This window comes from Salmo salar, chromosome 27 (genome assembly GCF_965601325.2).
Source record: "Salmo salar chromosome 27, fSalSal1, whole genome shotgun sequence".
Classification (NCBI taxonomy): Eukaryota; Metazoa; Chordata; class Actinopteri; order Salmoniformes; family Salmonidae; genus Salmo; species Salmo salar.
In genome coordinates, this window is record NC_138317.1 from 19109380 (window position 1) to 19122334 (window position 12955).

The 12955-nt window shown below is 45.1% G+C and overlaps 1 pseudogene across 1 annotated transcript; it reads left to right on the forward strand.

Moving 5' to 3' along the window:
- Window positions 1–474: 474 nt before the first annotated feature.
- On the forward strand, window positions 475–12519 carry LOC106588591 (solute carrier family 66 member 2-like; annotated as a pseudogene). Its single transcript, XR_014382925.1, has 3 exons — window positions 475–1487; window positions 1768–1893; window positions 10627–12519. The product of XR_014382925.1 is annotated as a solute carrier family 66 member 2-like (transcript).
- The last annotated feature ends 436 nt before the right edge of the window (window positions 12520–12955 follow it).

Below are 12955 nucleotides of genomic sequence, written 5' to 3' on the forward strand. Positions count from 1 at the left end.
GTTGCTGACTTTTCTGACTTTTACCAAGATGTTCCAGCTTTGTGATGAGTGATGACATTTAGGCATTTCTCTCATGACACCAAGTTAATACCCTTAGGTGCACCTCTCTGTGTTGATCTCAATGGATATTTCAGATCCTTTGGGACTCTCCATGCCAGTTTTTTATATAAGAGACCATCCATTTAGAATGTTATTCTCTGACAGATGACAGTCATCCACCATTATGTAAACTCAACAAAAGCTTCTTAATCCGGGCTCACTGCAATCATCCCTTATTCTCATCATGAAAATTATGTAAGAAAAGTACAAATAAATAAATATAGGCCAACGTCTCAAAATAGGACAAGTACAATAGGCTACACATATGCTAAGAAGTGGTCGATGTCCCCTTCCAAATTAATTCTGTCTAGGACAATGAAACCAAACTCAGATATTGGCAAAACAGGGAGTGACGATATTGACGTACAAGGAAGCGCTGCTCGAGCTTTCGGTTTGTAGGGCTGGGAGAGAGGCGGTGGACGCAGGTGTTTTAGCACTTTCGGGTCAATTCATGCTCTCTCGATTTTAGCTGGAATGACATTTTCCAGATAAAAGGGATTTGTTTGTAAATAACAGTCATGTGCTGCATGGATTCCTGCTGCCGTCCAGTTCAAACTACAAACCCATCCAGAGCACTGGGGGATTTGAGTCGCTTCGACTAGCCTAGGGGCAACTGGAAAGGAAATTTCGAGCGTCGACTATTTTAGTTTTCTTTACAAATCGTGATAAAGCCAGTAAATTGAAGCTGCTTATAAATAATACTGCATTCATTTGATTGGTCGACCGACCTGCTGTAAGTTTGAGTTCTCTGGCCGACGATGTGCTCAATTGTAACATTCAACTTGTTACATTGTGCTATTCTAACCTCTCATATATTTACAGTAGTATCAGTAGCGCCACGTGAATGTTTACTGATACACGATCAACTCGTCATTTCAACTCTATTTCTGCTAAGGTAGACCCTCTGGATGTTACGCTAAACTGTTCAATAGAATGGACATCGTTCTTCCTGCTTTACATCCGGTTTGAAATAAGGGACTTTCTTTCAATGTCAGGGACGCATCATTATGTCCCCTTCACTGGTTATTGATCCAGTAGTTGACTGTAAATAAGCATCCAAAGGCACCACTCTATCCACATTCTCTGACTAGGCTACACCACTTTATTGAAAGGCAAGTGCAGTTCACTAGAACTTTGCACAGCCCTTTGGCACTTTCCATGTTTTGCTGTGCCCTGGTAGACTAGATAACAGAGAGAGAACATGGAAGATGAGATGTTTGAGCAGCTCATGTATGTCCTGAACCAACTGGTGACATGGATCACTGCGGGGGCCATGGTGTTTGGTGGAGTGGTACCTTACATCCCCCAGTACAGGGACATCAGACCGACACAGAAAGCAGAGGGATTCTCGTCCTACTGGTGGCCAACATTCTACTCATACTGTTCACGTAAGTTTTGCCACAGGTGTGGTACACTTGTTGCATATTATTCCAAATGTGCATTGATGCATGTGAAGGCTGTAGACTAAGTGCATTTTAAAGAACAGACAGACGTCAGCTATTTGTCCCTTCAGAATTTACAGCCTCTCACTGAATAGTCATATTAGTTTGAATAGCACAGTTCTGGTTTGGTGTCAACAAATGCCTATTGTCTCCAAGCAGAACATTATTACTGCCCTTGAGCCAAACTACTTCCTTCCTTCCCTCCCTCCCGGTCTTCTCTTTCCAGGTTTGGGCGCTACTTTGAGACGCCACTCCTGTGGCAGAGCATCGTCATGATCGCCACCATGTTGATCATGCTCGACCTGTGTACCAACGTCCGCGTGGCCACCGACTAAGCGACGTTCATTCACAGGTCACTATCCTCCTCCCTGGCCTGTCCCTACTCACCTCTTCACACGTGTCTTTAACCTCCCGCTTCCTAGCTCCTCTTTGGGGCTTTATAATCAGTTTATAACCTCTGTTCGCGTCATGGTGTGAACTACTGATAACGCTTGGTTTTATCACCAACCTGTAGATCAAACATGCCTCTGACATGTAGAATAAGCTGGGTGTTTGTCTCTGTGAGGTTGTGTGCAGTTAGATTTAAGTGGTTTGTTTAAGCAGTGAAACATATTATGTCACATGTTGGCTCTTCGTGACGTTTTCTATCTGCAATGTTTGAAGCCATTTGCCTACTGAATGTGGCTTTGTACTGTACACCTCTAGTTCGTCTTTGTAATAGGAATTTCCAGGTGAACAAAAGAGAATAGCAGTCGCAGATAAAGTCAATAAAAAAATCGATCCACTTTATTACAAGTTTGCGAAATGGAGAACAGAAACAGGAGCAGAGAAATATCTAACTCTCCTCTTGGAGACAGGCCCTTAATATCCTAATCAGACAGCACCACATGTTCTGTAAACACCAGCCCGAGAGGCTTGGAGGAAAACAAAAAGGCATTGATTTGTTAGCTGCTGCAGAATCACAGTGTCACAGAATGCAGTGATAATCAGTGTGTCCTCGGGCCCTTGCACCTCCAGTCTGGTGTCAAATACAATCAACAGAGAGATGAGAACAATTCAGAATATTCACACTGATGAAGCAGGGGGCTGTCTGTCTTTTGACCCCTAGTTGCACCACACTTTCCAGAACCATCTTGCTGTTCAATATGTAAATGGATGTTTTTTTTATTGTATTGCTGTGTGTTTTATGTTGAAAATGTGCCTGCAACTTTTTGTGCTGCTATTTTCGGCCAGGTCTGTCTTGTAAAATAGATTGTTAATCTCAATGAGACTAATCTGGTGAAAAATAAAATTGCCCCGCACCTTGCACAAACAGAACACTGGCAGATTCATGTGTATTACAGAAAGGGAAGATATAAAATGCTAAACATTAACATTCTTCATCTTAAATATTGCCATTAGTCATAATAACAGGATGTTGATCATCTGTTGTGGAACTAGAGGGCGCTGGCTGCTGTATCTGGTTCATAACGCCCTCCCTCAGCCTGTTGGCTATATACACTGACTGACTGACCTACACCTGTGTTTCTCTGCCAGTGCAATATTACAACATTAAACGCTCAGTGCTGCACTCATGGGACCTCAATCCAGAGTTTGGTAACCAATCAAGTTGGCAGGATCATGGGAGGTGGGTCAGTTAGTTTGAGATCAGTCAAACTCTTAAACAAACGTAGCGGTTTCAACTCTGTCAGATGTAAAAGAAATGTTGAAGTTTCAACTCTGGTCAACAGCTGAGGTTTCAACTCTGTCAGATCCAAACGTTGAGGTTTCTACTCTGTTAATTCCTACAGGGAAGTTATGGGGGTTGTCCTTTTGAAATCACTAACCATATGTCAAGAAGAAACCTCTCCTCACTTGACACTGTGGGACAGTTCTGGTCTGTAGCACAAGGTGAAACCAAGCTCTCTATAGGGAAACCGAGCTCTCTCTCTTTAGGGAAACCGAGCTCTCTCTCTATAGGGAAACCGAGCTCTCTCTCTTTAGGGAAACCAAGCTCTCTCTCTATAGGGAAACCGAGCTCTCTCTCTTTAGGGAAACCAAGCTCTCTCTCTATAGGGAAACCGAGCTCTCTCTCTTTAGGGAAACCAAGCTCTCTCTCTTTAGGGAAACCGAGCTCTCTCTCTTTAGGGAAACCGGTCTCTCTCTCTATAGGGAAACCGAGCTCTCTCTCTTTAGGGAAACCGAGCTCTCTCTCTTTAGGGAAACCGGTCTCTCTCTCTATAGGGAAACCGAGCTCTCTCTCTATAGGGAAACCGAGCTCTCTCTCTATAGGGAAACCGAGCTCTCTCTCTTTAGGGAAACCGAGCTCTCTCTCTTTAGGGAAACCGAGCTCTCTCTCTTTAGGGAAACCGAGCTCTCTCTCTTTAGGGAAACCGAGCTCTCTCTCTATAGGGAAACCGAGCTCTCTCTCTTTAGGGAAACCGAGCTCTCTCTCTATAGGGAAACCGAGCTCTCTCTCTTTAGGGAAACCGAGCTCTCTCTCTATAGGGAAACCGAGCTCTCTCTCTATAGGGAAACCGAGCTCTCTCTCTTTAGGGAACACCGAGCTCTCTCTTTAGGGAAACCGAGCTCTCTCTCTTTAGGGAAACCGAGCTCTCTCTCTTTAGGGAAACCGAGCTCTCTCTCTATAGGGAAACCGAGCTCTCTCTCTTTAGGGAAACCGAGCTCTCTCTTTAGGGAAACCGAGCTCTCTCTCTATAGGGAAACCGAGCTCTCTCTCTTTAGGGAAACCGAGCTCTCTCTCTTTAGGGAAACCGAGCTCTCTCTCTAGGGAAACCGAGCTCTCTCTATAGGGAAACCGAGCTCTCTCTCTTTAGGGAAACCGAGCTCTCTCTCTTTAGGGAAACCGAGCTCTCTCTCTTTAGGGAAACCGAGCTCTCTCTCTTTAGGGAAACCGAGCTCTCTCTCTTTAGGGAAACCGTGCTCTCTCTCTTTAGGGAAACCGAGCTCTCTCTATATAGGGAAACCGAGCTCTCTCTCTTTAGGGAAACCGAGCTCTCTCTCTTTAGGGAAACCGAGCTCTCTCTCTTTAGGGAAACCGAGCTCTCTCTCTATAGGGAAACCGAGCTCTCTCTCTTTAGGGAAACCGAGCTCTCTCTCTATAGGGAAACCGAGCTCTCTCTCTTTAGGGAAACCGAGCTCTCTCTCTTTAGGGAAACCGAGCTCTCTCTCTTTAGGGAAACCGAGCTCTCTTTTCTCCCTTTCCTCATATTTAGTTTTGTCTGTAGTAACAGTCACTAAGGAGTTCCTTTCTGGGTAGGTATCGTCTGTTTCTCTCTGCCATCCAGTCATTCATCTGCCTTCCTCCTTAATCTCGCTCTCTCTGTTCTTACCACATGGTCTTGTGTGGCACTCCCTCTGTTATTGCTCCGTTTACAGTACTAACTGCTGCTAACTCATCAGCATCATCCTGCATTAACCTGGCATGCATCCTCCTGCATTATCCTGGCATGCATCCTCCTGCATTAACCTGGCATGCATCCTCCTGCATTAACCTGGCATGCATCCTCCTGCATTAACCTGGCATGCATCCTCCTGCATTAACCTGGCATGCATCATCCTGCATTAACCTGGCATGCATCCTCCTGCATTAACCTGGCATGCATCCTCCTGCATTAACCTGGCATGCATCCTCCTGCATTAACCTGGCATGCATCCTCCTGCATTAACCTGGCATGCATCCTCCTGCATCGCATGTGATCCTTCCTTGTCACATCTCCATTTGTGATTCATAAAGAACCAATATAGTTGTTATAGTGTTCGCATGGAAGTTCACAATGCATGTTAGCTATAGTCAATAGCTTGAAGTGTGTTGGTGTGTAAAACACTTTTTATGCTTCTGATTTTAGTTTACTATAGCATGCGTATATGTATTGCAGTGATTGTTCATGGAAATTGAATTTTGCTTCAGTTCGTTGAGATGTCTGATTGTGATGAACATTAACATGCATGCGTTCTAGACTCCTATATATTGATTAGCCATATGTATTAAGACTGATTGTTGCTGTTTACTTAATGTTATTGACCTTGAGAGACTAACTGCTTGGCTATTTTGTGGCTAGAGAAGTCATGACTTGACTGTTTCTTGGTTTGAAATGAACTATGCTCAGTGTTTTTTGTTGTTGTTGATAGCGTTACAACAACAATTGTATTAAATGCTGCATGTGAAAGCTAATGTGCACTACCCACGGCCTCTCCTCTGTAGTCCTGTCTGGTAAAACAGCAATGATGATGACTTGGATTCACACCAGCTTGCTGAAGAGGCACAAACAACTCCGATGGGACAGTTTATGAGACTGTAGTCTTCCTAACTCTGTCCTTGTTATTCTACCTCTATCTTTGCCCTTTGTTTCAACTCCCTCTTGTTACTGTACTGCTCCCTCACTCAGGCAGCTGAGAGGGGCGGAGGACCAGCTGCTATAATGTTGAGACAATGGAGTCTCACAACCTTTCAATCGATCAATTGTGCCTGTTTCATTGTGCTGAGAACTGTGTTCATGTGAGTAGCCCATCATAAATATGGATTTACTAACAATGGATCTCAATGTTGTGTTTAGTTCTAGTTAACACTGCTGCTTTGTTCTTGGGGAGCAGTTGCTATCCTCTGTGTGAACAGTAGGTGGTGCTGGGAAATAACTAATGCAGACAGTGCCTGTGAAGATGCAGTAATGCTCTGTGTTGTATATTGGCCAGAGTCCTCACTGACAGTGATGTCATTTACCTTCTCAGAACTGCTATCCATCACGCTTTATTGGGTTCACTCGTCTTCTCTCTTTGATTGATTGTGCATTGTAGAATCCAATGATAGTGGCAGAGAAAGCTGCAGACTGTCTGAGATATTAATTTCAGCAATCCCAAATTATTTTTCACCCTTTATTCAGCCTCTGTGTTTGGAGTTGTGTGTTTGTGTGATTGGGAACTAGGAGTTGATTGGCGGAGTTGCTGCCAACTTCTTACAACTTATCAAATTGTTTCCACCCAGCATGATGTTGTTCTACAGCTTAACTCCAGTGGTATGGTAAGCTGACTTTCTTCTCATCGCAGTAGAAAAAGCTTAATTCTGGCTTCAACTTACCTCGTCAAAAGGGGATCCCGAGTGCGCAGCGGTCTAAGGCACTGCGTCGAAGTCCTGGAGGCGTCCCGGGCTGTATCACAACAGGCCGTGATCGGGAGTCCCATATGGTGGCCCACAATTGGCCCAGTGTTATCCGGGTTAGGGGAGGGGTTGGCCTTCCATTGTAAATAAGAATTAGTTCTTCACTGACTTGGCTGGTTAAATAAACACATTTTAAAAGCTGCCGTTTCGTGTGCCACATGATCATGGTTCTGGACTGTACATGAAGCAGTTGGCCCTTGGCATTGGAACCAGAGTTTAGTTGGCACGTTTGTTGGCAGTGGAGCTGGAACCAGAGCCAGGCTGTGTTCTCCTTGGCCTCTGCCTGGCTTTGGCATGCCCAGGACTGAATCTGGAGCTCAGCCTCTCTGCTTTCCGGGCTCTCTGTCTCCCAGACCTTCTTCCTCTTCTCTGGTTCTGCCTCTCTCTTTGCCCCTGCCTCTACCTCCTTGGCCTGTGCGGCCTCTCTCAGCCGTCTTCCTGGCCTCTCGCTGTCTCTCTGGCAATCCATCACCTCTCTCTGCCAACCTTGATTAGCATTGACAGAACTGTTGCTTGTCTGTCTGCTATACACGTATGGGTCTGTTCATCTATTGATTAATCCAGGAGGAGATATGAAGGAGAGGCATGTTGTAATCCACTATTGATGAGAGAGGAAAGAGGAATTCCTCAGGCAACAACTCTCTGGCGAACTTCCTAAAGGGCGACTGTCCCAATGTAGTTTGGGAGTAACAGATAGTTCTGACGTCTCCTTATCTTTCTATCTTCACCTGCTTTCACTGAAGTTTGTAAATGTGAGTGTCAAACTGAGACAGACGGAACAGTATTCTGACACATTACATGAAGTGTAATGCGGACCCGTTGAACCAGTATATTTCTGTATATTCCTAACGTTGTTGTGTGTTCTGTGCTTGTATTGAACTGTTTGTTCTCTGTTCGTACTGTGGTGTACAGAGCTAGCTTCCCTCTGTGGCTCTCTCTCCAGGCTCCATTATCATGGCAGGTTGTCCAATCAAAAACGATTATGTCCCAATCACTCTGGAGAAGTGCATTAAGCTCCCTGTGAGTTCAAACCAAGAGCAAACTCTTTCCTCCCTCCCTGCGTCAGTGGACTGTTTGTTAGTTTGGAACCTGTTCTGGGTTAAATTGGCTGTGAATTTAGGGTAACGACTTCACAAGACAATTATGTCTCTGTCTCCGCCCCTGTCGTTTGGTACTGTGTGTTTGTGTATCGTGCACGCAAGCATGCATACTGTACCCTAGATCTCAGCGTATCTGTTGTTGAAAATCCTCAAGGTAGATATGGTAGTTCTGTTATTATGAAGTTAGTGACTGGTTATGATAGGATCGTAATCTGGTTTATGAGACGGCTATCAGGCCGAAGGGAAGGATGACTTTAAAGAGATGATTAAGAGAGCACGCCGTTTAGGTGTATAAATAAACCTACGGATTACCTACCCAGGTGGAAGTCAAATGTATCAAGCTGCTCAAATGACGGTCTAGTTTAGATCATCTTTCTCAGCTTTGTTGTAGTGTTCTACAGATCCAGGGATGGGCTACATTTTGTTTCACTCTGCGTCAAAATTGTAATTCAAATCACATGCTATTGTTTGTCTTCTATTCTGTTCCCTTTTAGGATGTCTTTGTTGACAGTTGGACCAGCGAATAGGAGCATTGAGCAGTATTTGGCACTACCAGAGATGTGAGGGGAGTTGGTTATTAGACCTGTGTACTGGTAAAGGAACAGTCGGGGAGGACGGGGACAGTCGGGGAGGACGGGGACAGTCGGGGAGGACGGGGACAGTCAGGGGCAGCGAACAGGGCATTGAGAAAAGTCTACGTATATAATCTTCTCTTGATGCTTATTAGTCATCAGTCTCTCCTGTATGGTGTGATTCATTGGAACCATTCAGATTCACGTCCTACTCTCCTCACACACCTCGCTTTGACTTTGCCCCAAAAAGCAGGTTATTTTTTTTTTCTAGACAATTTTTTTAGGTAGCTGTTTTCCCTGCATGATTATGGACTATGAATTACTTGATTGACAACGTGATTATGGGAAGTATAGACCTGGCAGGCTAAACGACACCCTCTAACTAATGTCCTGGGGAGATAAACTACTGCAAAACAATATCTAGCTCTGGCACATGCCTGCCTGCTTACACATTTACCATTGTTCAGTGAGCAGAAAGCGTGTGTGTGTGTGTGTGTGTGTGTGTGTGTGGTGTGTGTGTGTGTGTGTGTGTGTGTGTGTGCGTGTTGTGCACGGGCAGCAGGGGGTACATGAAGCCAGCTCTCTCCCCCACACTGTCCCCGTGGTGGGGACAACACACACACAGTGGCACCATGTTGGAGTAAACAGAGGGATGAGAGGAGGAGGGGAACGAGAGCACCCCAGGGTAGATGGGTGGCACAGTTGGGTGTCGCACGCTAAGGTACAGCTGTTAACACCTGAAACAATTCTCTTCTACCACTACAATAAGCCATTTCCCTTTTCATTTCTCTCACGTTGGGAACCAGGAACTGTATTTATGGAAGGAACATTTCTGTTCTGTGGCGTGTCTGCGGAGGATGGGTTTTAGTACTCTGACAGACAACCCCTTTATGTTATCCCCAGTACACTCATCTCTGGGCATACATTTCCTTTTAGATCCTGTACGAACAGGTCAGACTGCTAGCGTCACCCTGATTGGGTGATTTTTTTTTGGAGTTGCAGAAATGATCGATCACGCACCGCCTGACTCTCACATACACACAAATACACCTGTCTGCCATGCGCATTAGTCAGAAATCCCATCTAAATCACCGTTTATCGTCAGTATTTCAATAAAATGCGTTCAATTGAAATGTCAAACCTAGCAGTTGTTCCACTTTAGTCTCAGTACGTCAGCAGGACGGGTAATGTAAGGTGTCGTACCTCTTCGTGTGTGTCAGAAGGCAATGTGATTATGGAAAAGGGTAGGAAACCAAATCAACCATGTCATTTTAGATGAAAGGGGGATATCTAGTCAGTTGTACAACTGAACGCGTTCACCTGAAATGTGTCCCCCGCATTTAACCCAACCCCTCTGAATCAGAGAGGTGCAAACTGTACGAGTTTGTTCAAATTGCTCACTTTTATTTAGTTTAGGTGTGTTGGAGTCGGAATATCAAGGAGCTTGTCTTTTAGATCAGTAGAATCTCATTTCATCATTGAGGTAGAGGGTTGTAAAAAATCCTATTGAAGATACTGCACAGTGGATTCCCCCCCTCTCTCCACCTCTTCTCAGCGACAACTTCATTTCCTCGGTGTATTCTTCTCTCCTCTAACGCTGTTTAGAGCAGGGTCAGGCTCCGAGAAATATTAAAATGCGTTAGGTGCAGCTCAGTGTTGACCTCCCAGATATAACGGCAGGGAAGGCCTCAATGAAGACAATAACGTATGACATTTTGACATAGCATAATCCTCAGCACACCAAACAAGGATGCATCCTCATCGCTAACCTTCTTATCCGTTCACTGATCGTGTTTACGGTTGTCTTTGGGTACTCGTATAGGTTAGAGGTGAAAGGTTGAGGCAGCACAATGTGTTGTGGTGGTGCCAGTCTCCGAGCTGAGATGTCACTATAGATTCTATTGGAGGCCTGCAGTTGTATAATCTTCATGTTGAATTCATGACTTAAACTGAACTTTGTCAGTGTTTTTGTTGTTTATTCCCCCGATGAAAAGGGAACAAAGCAAAAACGAACTTAAGGAAACATTTTGGTGAGGCAGAAACATTTTAGAGTAAATCATTCAGGGTTTCCCAAATGTATTCCAAATGCATTTTCCATGCAGCTATGTGTCCTTGTCTCACGTCACATGCGAGGCTTTTATTATGATCTTCTCAAGCCAGTGTATTATTATGGAGATAAAAAGGGTAAGAACTGTTAGTTTTAACACTGTTCGTAGTGTATTACTTGTCTCCTCTCTGCACGTGTCTGTCTGCCTCAGACTTTGAATGGAACCGTTCCTCCTGCTGGTGGCCTACATCACCTACCTGCTGCTGGACTCCTCTGTGTTCATAGAGACCCTGGGCTTCCTGGCTGTCTTCACTGAGGCCATGCTGGGGACGCCGCAGCTCTACTGTAACTACCAGAACAACAGTACTGAGGGGACGAGGTGAGGACGAAACGCACACTACAGCCGCCATTCAGTTGTCTTCCCTTTCTCTCACTTGATATTCACCGTCTTTCATCCCATCTCTTGCTTCCTTACTCTTCATATCCCAGCTGCTGAGCTTCAGTGGTTAGTTTAAGCAATAAGGCCCGAGGAGGTGTGGTATATGGCCAATATACCACGGCTAAGGGCTGTTCTTATGCGCAACGCGGAGTGCCTAGACACAGCCCTTAGCCGTGGTATATTGCCCATATATCACAAACCCCCGAGGTGCCTTTATTTCTTAAATAAACTGGTTACCAACGTAATTGGAGCAGTGAAAATAAATGTTTTGTCATACCTATGGTATACGGTCTGATATACCACAGCTTTCAGCCAATCAGCATTCAGGGCTCGAACCACCCAGTTTATAATATGAGATCTATTGCTTCAAATTGGTCTTTTCATTTTAATTTGCAGACCTGTGTATAAATTCTCTCTTATTTATGGAACACTTAAACACTTGGGTATGTAATTCACAGACCCGCCTGGTACTGAATTTAGTTCATTCAGTGAAAGGATTTTCTACTAGAAGTGAAGATATTGTTTGGTTTATATGATTTAAACTGATGACTTTGTTTTGAACAGGAAGCCTCCTTAGATGTGTCTTTAATTGAACAACTTATTGGCTTTTTACTGCCTTCATTCCCCCAGCGATTAAATCCTGAGGCAGGATTCACACTGAGACAATTAAATACATTTAAAACATGAACCTTCATTGTTAATGCTCCATTCTTATGCTGTCATCATAATGATTATGAAGATGTTCAATAATGCAAGCTTTAGTGCCGTTGCTGTCATCATCGTTTAGTTTTGTGGATCTGTTCCCCGAGTTCTTATTGTGAGTCATGCAGTAGTGACTAGTCATGACCAACACACACTCACACATGTACACCTATACACACACACACACACGTACACACGCAATTGAAATAGTCTCTGAATGATCACGCATCAGACTAATATGGGCGAAATAATAAATCACAAAAACTAGAAAGATTGAGTGGCTCGTTACCATATTGATGATTCAAGGACACATAATAAGAAATAGACCTTTTATAAAAGAATCGATGGCTTAAGCCAAACCTCAGAACATGCCATGCCAGTCAGGTCCAGAGATGGTTAATGACAACAGGACTGCATCCCAAATTGCACCCTATTCCCTATATCGTGCACTACTTTTGACCAGGGCTCATTAGGGAAAAGGGTGCCATTTGTGACAACTGATGCTAATGATGCTATAGGCATGCATCTGCTTTTCCATCACTACCTGTCAGAGCCAGGCGCAAGACCCCTCTAGCAGACAGTTACCAAACAGATCATTACTACAACACAAAGAGGAGGGCGACTGGGGGCCATGGGTGACCCAACATGGCTGCTATAATGGTGGATGTTGGCTGGGGGAAGAGATGATAGGGGAGGCTGATCTACAGGAAGTGAATGCTGATCTGTCTTGTCATGATTTGATGGGAAATGAAGTTCAAACTTGATGTAAATATAGTCCTCCATTTCTATAGCTACAGTACAGCTTCAAATCATGTATTTACTTAAAGGCTGTCAAGTCAACCCCATTTATGCTGTGTGTGCACACACCTGTGCCTGGCTCTGTGTCTGTGCCTGGCTCTGTGTCTGTGCCTGGCTCTGTGTCTGTGCCTGGCTCTGTGTCTGTGCCTGGCTCTGTGTCTGTGCCTGGCTCTGTGTCTGTGCCTGGCTCTGTGTCTGTGCCTGGCTCTGTGTCTGTGCCTGGCTCTGTGTCTCTGCCTGGCTCTGTGTCTGTGCCTGGCTCTGTGTCTGTGCCTGGCTCTGTGTCTGTGCCTGGCTCCGTGTCTGTGCCTGGCTCCGTGTCTGTGCCTGGCTCCGTGTCTGTGCCTGGCTCCGAGTCTGTGCCTGGCTCCGTGTCTGTGCCTGGCTTCGTGTCTGTGCCTGGCTCCGTGTCTGTGCCTGGCTCCGTGTCTGTGCCTGGCTCCGTGTCCTGTCCCCAGTACAAACAGACTCCGTGAAGAGCAGATCTCAGTGTGACGTTATCTGCTCAGCAGTGGCTCTTCCTGTTCTGTCCTGCTCCCTCTCTCTCTCTGCCTGTTCTGTCCTGCTCCCTCTCTCTCTCTGCCTGTTCTGACCTGCTCCC